Genomic DNA, 23,397 nt, shown 5'->3' on the forward strand with positions numbered 1-23,397 from the left:
TGCGATACGTTCCTCCGAAACGCCGATTAACACAATATAAATATATATATATATATATATATATATACGTAAACAGCGCCACATCCCAGATGACGACATTCTTCATAGTCACCGCCGTGAATTTCAGTCATCAATGACCCTACCGTCAGACGCTATGTATTCTCGATACTGCCCCGCTACTGATGGCATGAAGTCAGTCAGTAGGCACTTGTAATACTCCTCCTGAACTTAAAGACAGTCTTCTCGCTCTCCTGAGTTCTGTCTTTACGTGCAACCGTTTGTATCGGCTCAGTAACAAGAGAGCATTTGCACAAAACTCACAAAGACACTTCCTGTGATCCTCTGTTAGATATGACTGTCTTCGTTTTACTGCCCACTGCAAGCTGGTGGGATAGTGGCAATGAAATGCGACATTTAACTGCTGCTGAATCTGCAAGTTCGAGGCATGATCCACCGAGCCCACAAAGTTATAATCTGCCTCTCTTAACAAAAATGATTTTGCAGTCAGCAGACTGCTCTGAGTACTGCCAGTACGCACAGGTTCCTGAAGCTGTTTAAGTGCCCTTCCTGTCCTTGGTATAAGGAAGCCATCCAGCGACCCAAGGTTGTAAAGCAGAGTACTTCCTGAGAAACTGATATTGACCCAGCTGCCATATAAACTTACTGAAATATAGTACGAAACACGGAAATTAATTCCATTTTCACAATAGGCCCACACTAGCTCAGATCTCCTGCCAAATTAATTCAGTCCACACTCTTCAACATAATCTCTTTTCAGCTTCATTTTAACAGTATCCTTGTTTCTATGGCCTATTATTCCAAAAACTCTCTTTCCGTCTTGTTCTCTTCTGAGCCGCGGAAATATCTCAGAGACGTCCATTAAGAGGCTACGTCACAACGAACACCAATCCCCGGCAAACACGTACGAGCACCGTAACCGAGGTGCTAATGAGAACAGCGTCGCTCCGGCAATGTGCTGCGTGGGTGTGTACAAAGGCGCGTCCACATTACTCGTGCTCGTGCGTCAGAAGCTTACTGGTGCCGGAAAATCAGGATCTGGAGCTGATATTTGTTGTGAAGAAAGGTCAAGGTTTGTATGCAAACCAGTTTGGGCGTCCACTTCGTCAGCTCCAGATCCTGATTTTCCGGCACCAGTAAGCTTCTGACGCACGAGCACGAGTAATGTGGACGCGCCTTAAGAAAGAACACCAGGCAAATCCGAGTTACGTTTCAGAGATTGAGACAGAGTCTTGTTGGCTTCCTATGACAATAGGACGAGGAAGCAAAAAGCAGTCGAACAGACGATTTCATGGACAAGGCAGTGCCTATCTGAAACCACGGCTTAGTGTCAGAAGTGGGACAGCGTATTGGAAGAGGACCCTACATGGAACTTCCTTATGGACAGGTTGGAACGTCTCCTAAGCGACATGAAAGCCGCTGTAATTGCCGGCCAAGAGGGGATGGGAAGTTGTGGTCCCGACGTGGACGTGCAACGCAGGACTGGACAGGCGGTAGTCTGAAAGTGTGGGAGAGACGGCAATCCGTCAGCAAGGACGCACCGAGAACTGCCGCAGGAGAGGAAGTCAGCTGACGTTGGAGAAACGAGTAAGAGTCAATGCAAGGAAGGCTCTGGTGTCATCTCCCGGCCCTCACGTTCCATGCCAGCTTGTCGGCAAAGAAGAGCGATCAGCCTAAACTCCGAGTGCTGGATAGGGAACGTGTGTAGTCGCTAGGTCTGACTGCGTGAGAGAGATGAATCGACCTAGGTTCTGCAGATGGCGACAGTGTAGACATCCTTTTTTTAAGGAGCTGGTATGCTGATAATGGGAGTTCGGTGATCTCCGAGATCATAAACGATTTAATCCTTTGGCTCAAGGTTCTGGGAGCGCACGACGGAACCGTGGATATCGGAAGCTATCTTATGACTGTGTTGCTTCAGTGCCACAGGACGCGAGCTCCATCGTCCGCGTCGGATGGACAGTTACAAGGAAATACAGGCGCTCTATGGAGGTCTCGTGACTGGAGGCAACGAGCACCTTAATGGGGCCGAGTTTGTAAACCGGAAGAGTACAGAGAGGAACAACTTCAGCTCAACCCGCAAAACAGGCACCTGCTAGGACGTCTGAAGCAGTTGGAGGCGGTAGTTCGCGATCTGAGGTATGCACCAAAGAGGAAAAATCAAGAGACGGGTACGTAGCGGAAGATGTGGGCCCGCCATGACTGTAGCTGTGAATGCTTGAGAAAGCACCGCCTTACGGATGGAGCAACTGTGTGACCATCTGTGGGATCTATTCTTCAGAAATTGGACTCAGGACAACGCCCATAATGGGAGGACATTGCCGAAAGCAGCTAAGCCTGTAAGCGCTACCGGGCCCATCTTTAGGGAAGACCCTGAAGATGGAGCGTATGTCCAGCAGATGTAATACCCCAGGAACAGAATTAACATCAACCTGGACAGTTGCCAACCAACTGAGCCGTTCTTATCGATACTTTCGATTCCCTGGCTTCTTCAGCTCAGCCAGCCTGCTTGCTTCCTGTCTGACCGCCTGTGGCTTTTCTGATGTTTACCCATCCGCTTGTGGTGACGTGACTTGAGGTGAAATAAGATGACCAATCCTCGTGTTTTCCCCTACCATGGGACCAGAAAATTGTTACGGCGTAATAGGGCTTAGTTAGCGTCTCGCTCTCTTGCTTTTATGACGGCGTAGCGGAAGCGCTGAAACTCAGTTACAAGCCTTTCAGTTTATTTTTTTCTCAACAATTTTGTGCCCCACTCAAGTCAAGAAACGGAGGACTTTTTCGAGCTGGTGTTAGCTATACGTAAGTAAACACATTAATTTGTTCTATTACGCATCAAGAAAGGAATTTCTTTGCTCTTCAGGTTTTTGCATATCAACTAAGAAGAACCTTATTTGATTCTACAGAAGAAATTTGAGTTGGTTGTCCTAGGACGATTTTATTGCAATTAAGAATGATTATATATGTGTTCTTCTTGTGTACTGCTTTCCTGTATTTGTTTCAAGTCAAGGAGGATGAAGTAGGTGGGGCATGTAGCACAAAAGGGGAGAAGAGAAATGCATATAGGATATTGGTGGGAAAGCCAGAAGGAAAGACACCACTGGGGAGACCAAGGCGTAGGTGGGTGGACAATATTAAAATCGACCTTAGAGAGATCGGATGGTATGGATTGTATTGATCTGGCTCAGGATAGGGACCAGTTGAAGGCTCTTGTGAACACGGTAATGAACCTTCGGGTTCCATAAAATGCTGGGAAATTCTTGGGTAGCTGCAGAATTTGTGGCTCTTCCAGAAGGTCTCAGCTCCATGAGTAAGTAAGTTACGTGACTCTACTCTGTTTTAGGCAGGGCGCGGTAGCAACATGTAGCCTATGCACTACATAGGTCATTCTCTTAAGTTATCATTGTATGTACATAACGTCAGTGTGCTGTAGGTTGCTGTCACTGTTCATGTTTTGACTGTTCATTCTGAAGTAAACGAACTACTGACAATCTCGAGTGTCTTTTTACTGCTTTTCGTGTACGTATTACAAATGCCGATTTCCATTGTGTTTGTTAACCCACATGTAAAGTCCCTTTCATATTGTTACTACATTTACTTTGTTAAATATTCATCTCGCGCTCTCTTGTTGCAACAAGCAGTACTATACTTAGGCCTTCCACTCACTTTCGTATAGGATTTTGGACGTGGCGTGTTGGCTGAGGCTAATATATTATCTATCATCTCTGGCTTGTATTTGGCTATCCGCGTCCACCTTAGGGGCATTCGAGACCAACATCAAAGGTGACTGGAAAATACCTCTCCTTCCGTGTCTCCATTTTCGTGTAAAGACGGACGGTGAAGTAGGCTTCATAACAGTGAGTGGTTGCATGAAAACGTAGTGCCTATTTGTCATAAATAAAGAGTTCATAATAATTTGGTTTATCTGAAATAACCCCCATTCGGAATTATAAAATATCATTTCTGTACATTTTCTCCACTTATAAGTAATTTATAGGTCTTGAAATGTCAATATAAATTTATAATTCCGTTTGAAGACTTAGCCTGTTAGAAGTGCAACGCAGAATTCTACAATCATGCTGATGTTCTGTCGGAATTGTCATCCAATGTTTGTCTGGTAATTTATTTCATTCATGTCCTGTAATTCTTCGTATGAATTTTACATTATTACTTCATCACCTGCAAAGAGGCACGTGCTCAGCCGTAGGTTTGTTCATAGCTGCATTCCCTTCATTTCTTCAGTTACAGCCTGTTCAGTGTTTCATTCACGTACATACTGAACAAGTCGGCAGGTCACGACTACTGGTTAACGATACACACTATTTTGTTTAATTCTTCTCTGTAAAAACATATTCTTCCCGCAGCAGTCGATGTGGAATGCGTCTTTGTTTCGATATATCGAACAATCGTGTCAGGCTTGAGGCAAGAGCCCTATTCAGTTCAGAACGTCTTATTTTGTGCTTGTGTTAAGTATTTTCAATTTTGCATCCTGTTCTGCCTTGGCTTCGAAGTACGGGTGCTTCGACACAAAATGAAGTGAATTCATAATTGTTAACGAAATATATTAAATCAATGAAAATGCACCAATAATTTAACCAGTTTTATAATGTTTCACCGCTACATGGACCATAACCAGGTGGTTTGTAAATAAATAAATAGTATGTTATTACTGAATGGAAGAGTTAAACGAATCCGTTTTACAGTTATTAGTTTCATAATAAATATCTTGCTTTACGTAAAAAAATATCAAAAATAAATTAGAGCGTTTGCTTAAACTATTAAGAAGGTTACAATCAGGATGACTTATCCTGCGGTGCTAGTTAAATGGGCCCGCAGGAAGGCTGTCGATGTATAAATTAGTGACAACGGTAATGCGATATCTGTTCACATATAATAAATTTATGTTTTAATATTATTAGTGTATTTATATTCCTCTAGTAGTTCTTTGGATTAGTGCATTGTGACACGTAAACCCGCTGCTATGCAACGACCGCGAAATAAGCAATTATACAACAGCCGTTGCTGAGTAATAGCTCTGCAAACAACGGCCTTTGTTAGGCAGTAGCTGAGTAGCGATCACGTATGCACACAAACACACACCAACGCAACATCTGCACTGCAACAGGGGATCGATGTTTTCTGTGGTGTCCATACCGAGATGTCATAAGCAGGAAAAGTTAGGAATAGAGATTGGATTACCGCTGGGGTTCAGTTGTTGTGAACTGTTGCTGTGGGAAGCTGGTAGCTGAGGCCGAGGAACGTTCAGGAACTCAGAAGAAGGAAAACATCCGCCGTTGGAAGCCGCTACCAAGTAACAGTGAAGACCAAAAAGATTTTATGTGTGCTGTAGTTAACAGTGTAACTCTGTGAGACTATCGTAGTTATTTGTAGTTACGTTCTGAAAGAGTTCAACAAATCCGATGACCAATCCAAATCTCGTCTAGAGTAAGTAATATCGCAACGGTTGGTACAGAGGTTCTGCGGAGTTATATAAGGTATGATCGTAATATGTTAAAGGATCTTGTGTATTGTGGATGCAAGTAGCATGAGTTCGGAGTTGCCGGTGTCTGATGGAAGTACGTAATTAATCCTGGATGCGAGGTGGAGTGTAAGTTCTGTCTTAGTTGTCATTGACGTGGAAGTTTGTCGTAGTGGAATCCTCAGTTATTGTTGGAGTTACGGAGTTGGTTACCGCCTCTTGTCTGCGAAGTATGTGGGACGTAGCTGCCAGTTCATGAAACTGATTACACTGACATACTACATTCATTTTAACTGATTTTATTTAAATTAATTTACTTAGTTTTGCGTCGATAGCCCTAGTACTTCGATTGTGTTATGTTTCCAATATAGTTTGTACCGTATGTTCTGTAAGTGTATCCCTCTACAGTTTTGATATTTCTCTAATCTTTTTAAACTAGGGATCATAATAGCATTTCACCATTAACCTTGAAACTTCCGAAGGTACGTACTTCTTTTATCACTCACTCGCGGGCTGATCCCTTCTTGAGAAGCTGCCAATTCTGCAGTTACTCAGCAGCTTTCCAAATTTTATGGAACCCGATGGTTCATTACCGTGTTCACAAGAGCCCTCCACTGGTCCCTATCCTGAGCCAGAACAATCCAATCCATACCACGCCATCCTATCTTTCTAAGATCCATTTTAATATTGTTCTCCCACCTACGTCTTGGTCTTCCCTGCGGTCTCTCTTGATATGACTTTCCCACTAATATCCTATATGCATTCCGCTTCGCCCCAATTCATGCTACATCCCCTGCCGATCTCATCCTCCTTGATCCGATTCAACTGGCGCAATAGAGGACTGATATAGAGGTCATTGGCGAACTTTTGTAAACACAGTATAAAAGCGTCGCCTTTATTAAAAGCAGCTTAATAAACGTACCCCTTTCTATCAAGCTCGTGTCCATAGGCTTGTATTTATCAGACTTAAATAAATAGCCATATATCCGTATTTTCTTTGATTTTACAAACATATGTTACATAAACTCACCTCGGGTCTTCCCCACCCGTGTTTAGAGATCCAACACCGCACACAGGAGCTTCAGAACGGAACTGAATGCCACGCAAATTTCCTCATTGAGAATTTACGACAGGAATGTGTACATAAACATGTATCTTGTCGGAAAAGCAAACTCGTGCCTCCGCCACACATGCCGCACATACTTCTGGCGAAACCGAGGTTCTGTGAGTCGACTTTCCAACATCAGCACTCCCTGCATCTGACTTGCCACCGAGATAAACGCTCGAGGTTAGCCCAAACGTGAAAAACAGTCATTTATCTTCAATAGGAATACGTAAATGTGTTTTATATATTAAGTGATGGGAATATAAAATATGTCCGTCCAGTACAAATATCTTAACAGGCAGCGTTTGTAATTACAGTAGTGATATTGGTACACGTACCAACCGCACATATGTTCATATATTCTTTCATTACCCTTACTTTCAAATAATCGGGTTTCGTAGAATTTCCATTCAATTTTCCATGTGGAAAACAAAAAGAAACTCCGTCGCTTGAGTCCGCAAGCGAACTATACCGACCGAGCGACCGCCGCTTGTCAGCGAAGTTAGTGCCAACTTTAGAGGATAGAGGGTGTCACGTGAGCAGCGCAACGGATTCCCACGGCCGTTAATCTCGGTTTTCTAGACCGGAAAATGAAACAACTGATACAACATCATTATAATGTAGTTCATCTTCCTTTTCTTTCCGTGGAAAATGAGAAAATTTAACACGTTTATCAAATATATACTCTTTATAGTTTATGTAATCCTTGCTCTGCGAAAGCTTATATTGAGTTTAGTTTGAAATATTCCAGTGTACACCAATATTTCATTGGGTGCACGTGGCCTTCTTCATGACAATTTGCCTCTTATACACTACTTACGTTTAAATCCGCAGGAAAATAATTCTGATCATAATACCTCCTGGGAGGAACGGGAAATGCTCTGTGTGTTTCCTTACTTCCTCTTTCTTATTCTCTCGCCGTTTCACGCCAGGCTCAGGATGTCCTCTCTTCTCTATCTCGCTAACAATGCGTTCATTTCGTTTCTCTATGGCTGTCCGAATGAATGTTGCAGATACGTCTAATGTCTTGAGAGAAAAAAGAAATCCCAGACAAATTTGAACTCGCTGTGCGAGGTTCTTTTTTAGAAAAATTATTACTACTATTCCTTCGTGGGTTATTTCACTTTGTGTTCACGAATTTTCTCATATTCTTCAACCAAAGAGCTCAGGCGCAGTATTCCCAGGGACCCAGTACGCTTTGTGAATTCTTTGCCCATGTTCACTCAAGTTTCTGGCGCACAGAAGAGTGCCCTTTCTTGGTCCTTCTAATGGGAAGTTCTGAATTCGCAGTTGAGTTATACGCTTTTCCTGACTTCTTATTATTCCTCCTTCTATTCGTTTACCTTTCTTCTTCTACTGCTACATGCCTCTGTTTCCTTTGACCTTCATTTTCATACATAACCACAATAATTTCTGTGTCAACAATACATTTTTCTTTGCGAATTCCCGAACTTCTCATCACATTACTTTTCAAAACCGCTGTCTCGTCACTAATTATAACGTCCACATTTCTTTATTTCCTTTTTCTCTTTTGTCATTCAACTTCTTAATCTGAATCTGCGGTGGAAATACAATTGTCATAAGGGGCGACATAAAAAGGAGTAACAATCATTCCCAATTTACTCTAGCAAACTCGTCTCTTTCAGTCGTAGTTGCTCTGGTTTATAATGTGCATCATTATCTGAATTCTCTGACCATATTAATTGTCTCAATGTCTCTTGTACTTTCTCACGTTCTGTTTCTGCACTGCCTGTAGGCCGTGAATTTTACCTGTCGTACTATTTTAAGCAGAGTATGTTGTGCTGTGCTCTGAGAGCGAATTACAATATTTGACGGATTTCGAAATTTATCTCTCCTAGTCTCTGTATTTTAATGAAAATTAATATACAGAGTGGCCTAGGAGGAAAGTTCAATATTCGGTAAGGTCACAGTATGGGTCATTCTCAGCAAAAATATGCATATGTACGTGTGTCCAATTCCGAACGATTTCTGGGATAGAGCTTTCTTACTGTACAGTTCCAAAATTGTTGATAAGAAAGAGATATTACGTACTGTTTGTAGTACTGGTAATTATTGTTCAAGTGACAAAGTTGGTACAGTTTACAAGTACCTGGTATTATATAATTCGAAAATTCCACATTCAATTCATGTGAGGACTTGGCGTTGCTCCTCTGTAGAATGTAGGCTGGTAGTGCACAGTGAAACAGCTCTTTCTCTAAAACCATTCGGAACAGGACACATGTACAGATACACTTTTTGCTTAGAATAATCGATACTGTGACCTCCTAGAATACTCGTATTGACCTTTCCTCCTAGGACAGCCTGCATTTACACGTAGGATTTGAGGTTCTCACAGCAATGATTATGAATAGATCACTAATATCTGAGATACAATACCGCATGGTCCGTATACTCTACGGGGTTATAACCAAGAGACCGCCTCTATGGTCTAGTGGTCAGAGTTCCTGGCTACAGATCCAGACGTCCCGGTTTCTATTCCCTGCGCTACCAGATTTTCTGAGAAGTAGTGGGTGTGGAACCGGGTCCACTCAAATGTACGTAAGAAGCTACTAAAGCAGAAACAACATATTGCTTAGAATAATGTAACGTAATGCCTTGTTTTGTGAGTATCCTCGGAATCTTCTTTTGAATCCGCAGAGGGTCACTGTAGCTCGCAGACTACACGATTGGCGATTCTGGCTATTACAATGCCCATCAGAAATCGTTTTAACGCACACTATAGGCGAGAACACGGGCTCTACGAATTTGCGGCAAGATCCAAATTCAAGCGCCGATAATGGTCATAAGAACGAAACGGCTCCTCCATCTTCCTGCTACAGCTATTCTTCGTATTGTAACGTGTTTCGCGTTACTGATCCCACTTCTGACACCAGTGTAACGTGTTGGTGGTTACTGAAGACGCCGTAGAGATGGTTAATTGGTTTATTTAACAATCTACAAATAACGGNGAGCGCTATATAACAGCCGTTGCTACGCAAAAGCTGAGTAGCGAACACGTAAAAACAGAAAAAGACACGAACGCAACAATTGCACTGCAACATTCTTATAAAGAAATGCAAATGTGTATTAAAATAACTTAGGGAATGATATCAGAAATATTCCTTTTAAGACCGATGATGTCACTAAGATGGCGAATCGGTAATATTTCCATATATACAATGCACACAAAACAACAAAAGAATCATGCGAAAACTGTAGCAACTAGCCCAGGTATCCCCTAATCGGAAGCCACTGCAATTCATTAACTTTCTCCTTATGTGTTTTCTTCAATTTGCCACTTCCTTCTTTCCTTTTAATTGTATATTTTTCCTGCGCGGTTCTTTTTAAGACGGCGTTTATTTTCTTCTTCCTTGACAAAGTTTCACGTTTTAGAATCACAAAGCAGAATTAATCTCTTCTATTTAATCTTCCACGGTAAAAGATTAGGTCCACATTTCTATAAAGCCACCAATGATTACTCACCTTCAACAGCCAACAAATTTATTTCACTGATCTCACAGAAATAATAAATGCAAACCCGGCTAACCGGTGTGGCTACATATCTTGACGTAGCCTGTAAACGATTTAGAGATGAAATTAATTTTGTATCGGCATCATGCCGCCCGTCTGTGGAAAAGACTTCTGAAATGTGATTTCTCTCTCTCAGCTAGCTCTAGCCTTGCCGGGAACTCCACTTCTTCCACAGATGTGCTCCTGACTGAGCCTATGATCTGTCAAGACTTTCCTCTGTCTACTGGAATGGATATACTCGCATGAAAGCAAAAGTACCAAGTTAAGGGGTCAAAAGATATAATATCTTCCAGGCGTTGCAGAGAAAAAAAAATGTCTTTCTTTTCTGAGTTTTGCAGCGACGCATATCTTTACGGGAAATATTCTTCTTACAGCACTGCAGGAAGTGAGTTCATAATATAACACAGTCCAGCACTCTTTAAAATATTGGGATCGCTTTCGAAATGGTACCTCATGAATCACACGTAATAAATTAGATGCAAAGTCGGATGTACATCCTCTCCACACACACCACACCACACGACACACACACCACACCACACACACACCGCACCACACACACACCACACCACACGACACACACACACACACACCACACACACGGACTGAGGCAATTTAGAATAAAAGTTATGAGGTAGGATACATCTGATGCAGTGGTCTCCAGCCTTTTCTTATTCTAAGACCGACAAAACCGGTGGACTCTGAGAGGGCCAGTACGTATACCCGGTCTCCCCCACTCCGTTCGGTACTAATAATAAGTCTGCAATTCCATTTGACTCTGTACCACATAACTTGTTTAATTACAATGTACGCGCTATACAGATCGAACACACTTCATAGTCACCCATACTGAAAATTCGGAATTACAAATTATACACGAGAATATACAAAATTCCGGAGTGTAAACCTGGAACGCAGCGAAATGAAAAGTTAAATTTTCTGGAGGATTCGGAGAGAACAAATTGTGCCTCATTTCCATTTAAACAATGTATGTGTTCCCCTCTCGGGTTTTACAGATTTGGCGTTACCTTTCGGCACAGGATTTCTGTCTTCATGATTAAAGTATCTGAGAACTTGAGTGAACTCTGTATTCAGAGACATGTACATCCAACATGTAGAATTTATATATTATAATATATATCTCTTAACATAAAGTGTACGCATATGATTTAATAATTAAGGGTCTGAACATGGGAAATTTATGTCGAGCAGTTCAGCGGAGTGAAAGTCTGGCTGCGAAGAGAAGACTGTACAGTTACAGTGAGATTGTTATAGTTCCTGTGTTAAAATCCATGACCACGAAATTACTATTGGAGAGTGTAAGAGACTGAGGACACTAGTATGAGTGTAAGGGTGAACTATAAAGTGTGTAGATCAGCGATAGTGCTCTATTGCCTATAGTAAACGAGTTCAGTGTATAAGTGCGATAAATCCAATCAACCAATCCAAAACCCCGTCTATAAGTCACGCACAACTCTAAATTCTTGAAAAGTCGGAAGTAATTAGTTTATAACCTGTAAAGATCAGAGTCGAGGCTGCGTTTAACTGATCCCTGACGAATAATGTAACGCATTCAAAACATAAGAGAATGGAGTTACTTCCCGTTCACATTGAAACGGCTGAAATTTAAATACTGCAGTTATGTACAGAATTTGTTTTTGCTTTTTACTTCACACAGTTATTTACTTTCAGGACTAGGATGATGCATACCCTTCCGTATGGGGAACGGTCTTTTATTCGTCTGCGCCTATTTCGCGACGACCGTTGCAAGCCAAATATTTTTATTCTCTGCTTTCAAAATAAACTTTCAATCACTGCTAAGTGCACTTCGTGTGAGTCCCGGCGTTTTCCATTGACAAATATTAAAATTGGTAGAGGTGTGGTGACGAGGTCAACACTTCTCTTCTCTGTTGTGTATATATATATATATATATATAGCTCCGTTCACATCACTCCAGTGAAATATCAAGCAAGTCAGCTCAAACTGTACCGGTAACACATCTGACTTGGATTCAGAAGATGATCGGTTTGAGTCTCGACCGGGACACCGTCAAGTCTGAGAGATATCTTATGGTTTTCCAGGAAAATGAGGCAATGACCGCTTCCATTAAATTTTTATTGACTGTAACACATGATCCTGCAGGTCTATACTCGTATATTAATCTGACCTCAGAGCATTGTCAAATATATCGTAAATAAAATTAAATAATATATTAAAATATTTCAGTTCTGATTCCTAATTATAATATTATTATTATTATTATTATTATTAGAGGGGGTAGGTTTCCCCATGCACTTAGACCAGTTATTGGTCCACTGTGCGTCCCCCTTTAATTTCTACTGTCGCCATACCCTACCGGTACTGGTGCGTGCTATCAGCCCCGTTCAGCCAACGAGGTCGGCCCTCGGTACCTGATATTTCCCCCATCTACCAGAGGCATTGAAAACTAATTGGGTGGGAAATTATTGCCTAATTTTGCTCAGAGGTCTCCTAGAGACATGAGGATCTTTTACGTGCCGTAAATCTACGACACGGGACCCACGGCTTAAAGTCCCTTCCGGAGGACTTGTTCCCTGAAATTTTCCGCCCTTAAAAATTCCACGACCTCCGCCGGATTTGAACCCGCGTACCTTGAGTCATGACGTGAGAACGTTACCCCTAGACTATGGAGGCCGCTTTCGTAATTGGAAATATGTGTTCTTATGCTCTGCAATATTTGCATAAAACGAATGCATAATGTCGAATTCTTTAGACCCCTTTACTATTGACTGAACCTCCGAAAATTTGTGTGGATTTTTTTAAGATATGTGGGTATTTGGATGTGCGATTTCTGAAGTGTGTAGAACAGTGACAACATAATCCTCACTTGTATTTACGAGTTGTAAGTGTTCACTAAATCCGATTATCAATACAAAACCCGTCTGTAGTCACTCTAAAACGTGACAGTTTAAAGAATTTGTATATGGTAAGAAATTAGGTCCAATTAAGATCCAGTAGCCAACCTGCACGTCCAACTTGTTCAGACACGCTTAACGTGTCGTATTTAGTAGAGCACTAAGATAATTCACGCATGACTTCGATGTGATACAAGCGGAAGAGTGCAATAGGCCTATCGCATGACGATAATGAATGTAGTAATGTGAAATGCAAAACAGATGTAGCTGTAACGCTGAACATTGATATCGAATCTCGACCGGGTTATAGCAGGAATTTCGCGTGACTTTCCTCAGTCCTTCCAGGAACATGCCAGGACAGTTCCTAGATCAGACAGAAACCTTCCAGATCCTCTCTAATTCACTATTCACCAATCATTTTACCATTCGACGCTGTGTAAGTCTATACTGTAGCCTGTAGAGCCGTTACTATGCAATTACTGCGAGATAATAAAATATACCGGAGCCGTTTCTATGTAACGGTTCGGTAAGAACTTCCCCGCATCAACAGACATGAACACAAAAACGGTACAGCAACAGAGGAACGGTGTTTTCTGTGTGATCCGAGCCGATGTTATAAGGAGACGGTTTGAAGCAAAGAGTTACTTGCAAGAATGCTTCGATTTCGAAGAGAATAATTTATGTATAATATTTAGTGTGTGTAATTCATTGAGATTGTTATAGTTCCTGTGTCAAAATCCGTCGCCAGGAAACGGTTAGTGGAGAATGTGATAGACTGACGGCGCTACTCTGTATGTGTTAGTGATATGTAAAGTGTAGTCACGAGTCGTGAGTGTATAAGCGATAAATAAATCGAATCACAATAAATAACCCCGTCTAGAAACACTCACATACACGTGACAGTATATACTGAGAGCGAAGAAAAATAAGCCATAAGAAAAATCGTAAAGACCGCATAACAATAACATTCACCTCGTTATATACGCTGACAAGAGATTAAGAGCAAGAACTTACGACTTGCTTTACCCACTCCATAAATAACACGTTAATAGCCACGCTCATCTACACGCGTGTGATCATCTAACAAAGTTGGAACCAATTATCTATTTTCACTGAACCTAGTGCCAGTTCCATGCGTCGGATTTAATTCCGTGCATGGCTGCTGAGCGAACTTTTGAGGTGTAAATAATTCTAACAAAGAATAGTTTTCAACAAACTTGCTCGGTGTGCATAGCTAATATCTAAATTAACCATTCCAATTAAATAAACGAAGTAATTATCATGATTAAAGCCACTATTCTCTATTTCTGTAGGTACTATCAAGTGTATGTGTGACTACAGACGGAGTTTTGATTGATAATTGGATTTACTGAACACTCAGATATCGTAACTACAACTATAGCTCTCTCTAATTTACACAATCTGCGGTTCACTACAGTGTGTACTAAGTTTTCTCAGTGTTTTTTTTTTTTCACTATTCGTTTCCTAGTAACGGATCCAAACAATGTCCTCTGCTTACGTCCTTAACCCTCTGATGAGTGTCTCAAATTGACTAATTCTACATATGTCCCGCTTAAAACCCTTCGTCACGAACCGCGTAGGAAACACAGCTCCTAACTGTTGTAGTACTATTTTTGCCGTGGGAATATGTTCGTTTGCACAACCGTTGCGTAACCGTTACTCAGTACCGGCTGCCTTACATTTGCTTGTGTTGCTTGCTTCACTTGTCTGTTCAGAAAATCTTGATAGTTTCTTCAAACCTGCATTATTACGTTCAAAAACAAGTACATATAAATTCTGGGTCTTCTGTCGATGAATAAATGTATTGTCTTTTTTATTTTTAAATTAAAGCTCTGCAGTGATATTTTTATTTACTTTCGTCAGCACTTCTTATGTCATTAACTCTTCCATTTATTTGCGTTCGAATTTTGTTTTCTGTTTCTTAGATCTATCTTTTAGTCAACTAATCAGGATTATCTCTTAATCCAGTTGACTTCCCGCCAACTATTCCGGATTAGCGAAGTTCTGCTGTATGTATTGATAGTTCTCCATAGTGAAATTTCTAACTGTACATCAGAAAATATGGGGCTAGGGCTGAACTAATTGCATTTTATTGTGTAGTTAGCGGCGCCATGATATAGTTTCACTTATAAAAAGGACTATTATATGAAACACCTGAGGTAATGTTTGTATAAACATCACGTTTCCAGGTAAGAGGCAAGACCTTTCTATTGATCTAATTACCTCAGATCCTTGCTTCCAAACATTTCATGGAATAATTCCTCTGGGTGTGTTCCACCGCAGCACCTCTGGCTGCCGAAGCTAATCCCGTGAACTGAGTGGGGGAAGGACACTGTTGCGTCAGCATCAGCAACATCACGCGCTCTGTCGGGAAGAAATTAATAACTCTGGAAATGACTCCATGCTTTATACCCACAAGGTACCACTGCCCCCACCATCTTAACACGACTTTTACGGTAAATCTCTTTGCTTCAGATAATAATTTTTAGTGTATTTAGCGATGCAAATATTATTTCAAACTCTATAAAGCGTTGAATAATTGGGCGAGTTAATAATGTATTGAAAACAGCAGAAAATGTGGCGGTCTTGCCGAACTAATGTAATGTCTCGGTTTTTCTGGAGAGGATGAAGAAAACGTCGAAAAACCTCAGTCGGAATGGTAGGTTTACCGGAGGAGATCTGAACAGAGCACTTCTGGATACAACCCAGAGGTGTCACCGCTTGGGCCACTTCACTATTTTCTGCTGATGGAACTTTCTGATTATGGTAACGGCTCCGACAATGACCATTCCTCTGCCTCCGGATGAAGTCTTCTCTTAACAGACTCCCATAGAGAACTGACTAAGCTCTAATCTTCTCCCTTGCTCACAATACCTCGGCACGGACCACATAGAAGACACAGCTCTTCTATCGTCGCTTTAATGTCTGTTGCTGCAGGAAGGTGGTTACTGAGTCGTTTTCAAGAAACGACCCCATAAATCCAATCATCCAATCCAAACCCTGCTTTATAAATCATGAAATCCCCCTACACATGAAATATGATTTTGGAAATGAAGCTTTTTTGAGATTATCAGAAATAATAAAAAGAATAACTTCAACGTAATCTCGCATTCTATTGATGTTTTGTCTTTCTACCTGGACAGCGGAGGCAAGAGCACAGATGGCGGTCATGCTGAATGAATGAAGGGCCTTCTTGGCCCTTGCACCGCGACCACAGTGATCTATTGTGCCCCCATATTGTGCTAACCCATAACTTTATATCCTCAGCTTTAAGTAAGCGCTGTCAGCCCTCTGCCTGACATGCTACTGTGTCTAGCCTCCCCCACTGGCCGAAACGCGAATAATTAAGAAAGGAGACATCGATTCGTCGTGAAAATGATAAAATCTTCTTATGCCTCATATTCATTAATACAGAGTGGCTCAAAGTCAGATGACTTAAAATATCCTCTTGTACTGATGGGAATGTTCAGAGTTAAACCTGTCAGTTTCTTTGTAGGAGTATCACAATATCATAGTATCACAGCGTTGTGAGTCGCGCATCGAACATAGAGGATCGCATTTAGAAAAATAAATTCTAAATTCAGTAAGTAATGAAGAAATTTCTAACGCAAATTAGTTTACATTTTACTAAGCAGTTAAGTGACTTCTGGGTTGCTCTGTTATTGGCTGCCTAGCAAAGAAAGTGGTCGCTCTGCTTAATTATGCACAACATAATAAATTACATAATTTCATGGGGACATAGCTCCATATATTCTAAACTACAGCAGAAGGTGTATTATATGTACCCCTTGAATAAGAAGCTGGTGTGGTGGCCTAGGAAAATGTTGCTATAATCCGTGTACCAGCTGGGAATCGGACCCAAATCGTCCAGTCTAGTAACTATACTTACTGGGCTATCCAGGTTACATTATCTGAGGAACCTTCGGTGAAGCGTATATATTTTCACAAAAATCTTTGAAATCGTTGGATTTTAGTTTCTCACAGTGACGTCTAAGAAATTTTCCATCTTCTAGAGTAGCCCGGATTCGATGCCGGGTGTGGTCAAGTGGGATTTGTGGTGGACAAAGTGGCGCTGGGGTAGGTTTTCTCTGAGTACTTCGGTTTCCCCTGACAATCATCATTCCCCCAAATTCTTCATCATCCTAATCACCCGGGGTAGGCTACAATAGGCCAATCATTGGCCGCAGTGCCGAGGGAACCCAATTAGGACTCCCCCCCCACCACTAAGCGAATCTTCTGGAGTACAACGCCATTAATTTCGGAAAAAGTCACCCGTCCTTTCGAAAGAACGTATCGCCTCTGTCTTCACGGCATAAGAATGAGCGAGGCAAAAGAGAAACCAAGATGAAGCAGACAGCAAGGAGATCTTGCTTCACATCGCAGAAAATGGTCGCCATTATCTGTAAGTCTGTTCAGAAATTATTAGAACACAGAAAGACAGAAACGTGTAGCATGGCGCCATACGCTTGGATGTCCTTGTAAACCGAGGAAGAGAAGACAAAGAGAGTCTGGTCCAGCCATCAACCTGCAGTGTACAGATAGCAAGTGCTTTGATTTCACCGTACCGTACAGCCTGCAATTTGCCTCGACGCGGTCTTTAGCAAACAACTGGCGCAACACTTAACGGTCGCATTAACAGTTAACATTCGCAATTTACATAGGAAATTAGCCAACAGCTCTGTGTCCTGTTGAGTCCTAATGGCAGTACAAATAAAACTGAGCTTATATTGAGCAGTCGTAGGTACGAGTATGCCCAGAACCAAACGACGCATTTCATTTACACTGACGTCAGCCATTCACTGGATCCAAACCCTGACATTTCAGTGAATCTAACTACTGGGCGATCTTTGCACACAGTGCATTAAACGAACACGCTCCTGCGAAGTTGTATCGATCAGCTGTCTGTCCTTCAGCATGTTCCAGCTCCTACACACTTTACCGTTACACGGATTTACATGAAACACATGCTGTATTTTATAATATTTAATAATATTATTTAATATGAAATTACAGGAGGTTGGAGAAACTGCATAATGAGGAGCTTCATAACTTGTACTCTTCTCCAAGTATAATTATAATGATCAAGTCAAGGAGAATGAGGTGGGCAGGTCATGTAGCACGAATGGGGGAGACGAGGAATGCGTATAGGATATTGGTGGGAAAGCCAGAAGGAAAGAGACCACAGGGAAGACCAAGGCGTAGGTGGGTGGACAATATTGGAATGGATCTTAGAGATAGGATGGGATGGTATGGATTGGATAAATCTGGTTCAGGATAGAGACCAGTGGAGGGCTCTTGTGAACACGGTGATGAACCTTCGGGTTCCATAAAAGCTGGGAAATTCTTGAGTAGCTGCAGAATTGGCGGCTCCTCAAGAAGGGCTCAGCTCCATGAGTAAGTAAGTAAATATTATTTCATTTTAATAATTTAACAATGAGAAATGGGACAAAGGAGAGGAAGGGAGTGTGGAACAGGGATGTGAAGAGGAAGTGGAGAAAGGAGAAATGTGCAGAAGCATGTGAGAAACAAGGAGTATACAAAGGAGAAAATAAAATGATTGTCCAACTCAGTACAAGCAACGTTCAGAAAATAAAGCCTAAGTTCCCCGTGATTTGGATTTGAAATGCCTAGTTTGAAATATACATGGGCTGTTCCACTCTCAGGAACAATAAAACAATGTCGCCAAGTTTCCAACGAAATTATAATCCTGTCAGCAAAACAGTGTTTCAGATGCGTGGAATATTGACGCATCATCCGCATGGGGGAATAAAAAATAGGCCTACTTGTATTCATGTTGTTAAAAAACTATACTGAAAGGCTCACAGAACTGGCAGCAAAACCAGAAAGCGGCACAGTGTATTCCCAAAGCGTATTCAGAATAACATGATGGAACAGCCAATTCACCAAGCCACAAAAATATAAATATTATCTGGAAACAATACAGTGAGCGACAGAAATCCTATCAGTTTCGTTGTTGATTAGCCTTTGTACAGCGCAAATATTGGTACATTTCAGTAGAATATAGATTCTCGTCCTGAAACGTGTTTCCCATTAAAGGAATTTCGAAAAGCGTTTTCTGCACTTGTTTCAGGGTTTCGCGCCATAAATGAAACCAGACAAATGGAATCACGGCGTTCCTTTTCTATGCGTGATTTGTACAAAATTCATAAAACGAGTGCGTAAAAGAGAGGTTGGTTCCATCTTATATGATCTGCAAAAGAAAATTTGGTTATTTTCGATTACGTATGCAGTATTATGTGGCGTTTTTACTCAAATTTGTGAGGCGAATTTAGGGTTTATAAGATTTGAGGCTTTCACGGCGGTGACTATGAAGAAAGCAGTCTTCTCGGATTTTGCACCGTGTATATGTGGTGTTAACCGACGTTTCGGAGGAACGTATCGCCTCCATCTTCAGGGTCTGACAGTCTGCTTTTACCGGTTCTCGCGGTCTCTTTGCTTGCAGATTTCTTATATATTTTTTCTTCTACCCTGAAGATGGACGCGATACATTCCTCCGAAACGTCGGTTAACACCACATATACACGGTGCAAATTCCCAGAAGACTGCTTTCTTCGAATTTAGGGTTTGCTTGTACCGTCCAGCCCCGCCCCCTTACTTTGTGCAGCAAAGCCAAAATTATACTCTATTTAATTTATATACGAAAATGACGTCTTCAGTTAATTTCTCTTCACTGATCACTCGGTGTTTCGATCGCGGTCTGTTTCCAGGAATGACGAAACTGATGAGAGGCTTGAACATTGTTCTGACGACAACAACAACAAAAACAGGGAGCTTTTCCAGCATATGCTGTAATCCGACTAAATTTTAATAACACTCCATTCTGGGACTCTACACCGCGTAATCTGGAAGTTTACCTAAGTTTATGAGGAAGATTATACTTCCATCGTCAGGATGGAATACGGAAGTAGTACTTTTATCTTAAACGCCTGTAACAATCTACTAGACTACACGGACTCATATCCTCTAGGATTATCTTCTTCATGCACACCATCATGAGATCCTCAAATCTCATATATTTAAGCTATATTCTTGTACGTAGATTCCTCTAGCAGTTCGAATCTTCACGACTGAATTAGACGGAAGAAACTTAATACTCCCGCTTGCACCGCTCTGCGGGAACTCTAAGATTATGGCGCTGTGTTATGCCTACTTCAATCGGGTGAACATAACCTGTATTGTCAGGTCAGTCGTGAAGGAAGTCTGTAGTTCGTTTTAGGTGGAACTCTGTCGTAAATATTATAAGGTTAAGTTACAATCTTATAGGAGCAGAGAGGAAATGCTAATCGTGTAACTGGTGTCCCTGCTAAACGAAATTAGGATTGGAGGAGCACGGATATCAGGTGCTGTAGACAGTGTTTCCGGGGTTTTCTCGCCACTGCACTGGATGTTACCGTAACGTGATATCACTTATCTGTTTGTTTCTTCAAGTAAGTAATTTACTGCCAATCACAGTGGCGCATGCGCTCTAAGATCAGGAATCACATCCCGACTGCAGAATGGCTATTGTATGCTCACCTCTTACTCCGTGTTGTTCTTTTTCAACAACAGTCCTTTCGGCGGGCCGATAACACGTCCAAACACACAAGACTTATTCAGTACTGCAGAATGTATTCCACGTTGGGAGAGATCGGCTGGAATAGTGACCAGACAACCGCTTGTACTACCGAGGATTTCAGTTTCGATTCCTGATAGAGGCAGAGTGTTTCTCTCACCAAACTGGCCTTGGGGCCCAAACATCTTCCTATCAAACGAGTAGAGAAGATTCTCTCCCCAGGGTAAGACGGCCGGGGTGTGAAACTGACCACTCACCTCAAACTATCAAAGAGGATATGAACATAAACTTCTGACCCGTTATACGAATTTATGTTAATGTGTTTAAGCAAGTGAAAGGAAAAATTAATCGTAACGAGAACGAATTCTCAATTGGAAGAAGTCGGGAGTTTTAGGCTATACGGTCAAACTGGAGTATTTTTCTTCATTTCTTTTCTATATCCGTCTTCCTTTTTGTAAGTCTTATTCTCTAAAGCTACATATTATGTAACTTAGTAATAAGTGATATAATTTCTTAATGTTTGAGAAAAGTGGGAGATAAGTTATATTCCTAATTTCATGCACAACCTTTATACGAAATCATTCCCATTTTTGAGCTGACATTAATTTAAAACTCTACCTCTCCGCTAATGCAGCTAATTTGTTTCAACCTTAAAGCGCATGAAGGGACATAAAGCACGGATATATATCTTCATGCAGCCGAGATATGGAAACAAGCCGAAGGATACAAGTGACAATCATTCTTCTAAAATTAAACAATGAAATTATAAACTCGAATCTATCACGACACCAAGTGAAAGCAACAGCCCAGAATCTCCATACTGTAGCTGCCAGTAAGGAACAATGTTGATTTGCTGTATCCTAATTGAAAACGCTTGTATAATCCTAGCAGTATGTACAAAGCAACTAATGAAAACGTCACGGAAAGTGCACATTTCCCATTCACAATTGTTGCTAATGAAGTTAATGGAACTGAATACTGGTTTGAGCAAAGAGATAAATGACTTTGCATTAAGTGTCTGACTTAATTATGGGGTAATACATCAACATTACCTGCCAAGTACAAAGCTCTAAGCACGGTCTTTCCATGTGAATAACACGCGAACGAGCAGCATCTATAATCTAAAATATGTCAGACCAAGATTGAGGTTCTGGAAACAACATTCCCTCCATATCCCAAGTTTTACATATTATCGCAGGGGACTAGCGTGCTGGAAACATGTGTCCTGGCCTGCGCGCAACGGTCGCCACGTCTAGACTGATCAAAAAGCCGACTAACTGATGACAAAGACTGAGGTAGCCCATGAACCCGCTAGAATATTCCCGTCTATGATGTGCTCATACAAGTATCAGTGAAGCATTGACGATGGCCGAGTGCAGGTCACTGCAATGAAGGGCAGAGTAAAGGTTCGGCCACACAGAGCGCTACGCTATGTTCGCTACGTACCCTACGTACGCTGTGTACACTCTGCGAAGCAGCTAACATAGGGAATATAGCGTACGTAGCGTACGGAAGTCTGTGTGACCAGTCACATTGGCAATAAAGGGAGATATTTTTCTGTTCGTATAGTGAACATAGCGTACGTAGCGCTCTGTGTGGCCGAACCTTATAGGACTGAGCAGTGAGTCAGTCAGCGCAGTCAGTGTACGAAGTTGGTCTGTAAGTAGCTCAGTTTTCACTTTAGCCAATGCAGTGCAGAGAAGTCGAGAGAGGAGTCCCGGTGGCTCCAGTTTACTCTCATTATGTCCTTAAGGACATAACTGTCAGTTTCATTTTAGGGTTGCTTTACGTGGAGCAATGAGCCTCGGTATCCACAGGACATAAGGCGGAATGGGTCTCAGGTCTGTTGGTAAGACTAACAGTCCTCATCCGAAAGAGATAACCAATTCTGTCCGTCCATCCCGTAACGAGAGGTAACTTAAAGTCTGGAGGCAGAATGTGGATGGAGAGCTTAAACTTCAGATAGTGGGATCTGTATATATGCTTCTACACAGGGCCAACGATACGTTTGCTGCAGGGGTGACACTACAGGCTCCTGTTCCCTATTCACTGGCTAAAAATTCCAGTCGGGTCACAGCTATCTTCACATAAATCTTCGTAATCTCCCTCTGGCTTTCCAAGCAAATACCAGTATAGGCTAGTGTGTTGAGTGCCCTATGATCGCCTCTGTGGTCTAGTGGTCAGAGTTCCTGGCTACACATCCAGCGGTACCGGGTTCGATTCCCGACGCTACCAGATTTTCTGAGAAGTAGTGGGTCTGTAACGGGGTCCACTCAGCCTCGTGAGGATAATTGAGAAGCTATTTGAAGGGAAAAGTAGAGACTCTGGTGTAGAAAAAACCAAAATTAACGGCCGTGGGGATTCGTTGCGCCAACCACGAGACACCCTCTATCCGCTAAAGTTGGCACTAACTTCGCCGACAAGCAGCGGTCGCTCGGTCGGTATAGTTCGCTTGAAGACTCAAACCACGGAATTTGTTTTTGTTTATGATCTCATTCATTCTTATCCAAAACTCCTTTATGGTCATCTTCTCTCCTCATTCAGAATTTCTGCTCTTAAAAACTGTTTTTAAATAACGTAATATCAATGAATATGTTGAATTACGGGATACGCGACCGACTATTATGTATCAGCTGTTGAAGGGAAGTGGAGCGACTTCCGGTTATAAAATCCCTGGCGTTACTTCATGCACTGGGAAATCGCGTCCATATTGACTATACGAAAAATATTCAAAAACCATTACCATTGCTGAGCTGTTGTTTTCATGGCCCACTG

The 23,397-nt window shown here is 41.7% G+C and overlaps 2 protein-coding genes across 2 annotated transcripts in view; one reads left to right on the top strand and one right to left on the bottom strand.

Moving 5' to 3' along the window:
• The window catches only part of LOC111871793 (hemicentin-1-like), a 475,354-nt gene that overhangs the window by 421,507 nt on the left and 30,450 nt on the right, over positions 1–23,397 (bottom strand). The gene's annotated exons all lie outside the window — the stretch shown is intronic.
• Positions 2,700–23,397, top strand: part of LOC111871792 (trafficking protein particle complex subunit 13) — a 74,023-nt gene continuing 53,325 nt past the window's right edge. The window contains exon 1 of the mRNA XM_023865134.2: positions 2,700–2,820. The gene's annotated coding sequence lies outside the window, so the exon portion shown is untranslated. The remainder of the gene's footprint in view (positions 2,821–23,397) is intronic.

The sequence above is a fragment of the Cryptotermes secundus genome, unplaced genomic scaffold, assembly GCF_002891405.2.
Source record: "Cryptotermes secundus unplaced genomic scaffold, Csec_1.0 scaffold873, whole genome shotgun sequence".
Lineage (NCBI taxonomy): Eukaryota > Metazoa > Arthropoda > Insecta > Blattodea > Kalotermitidae > Cryptotermes > Cryptotermes secundus.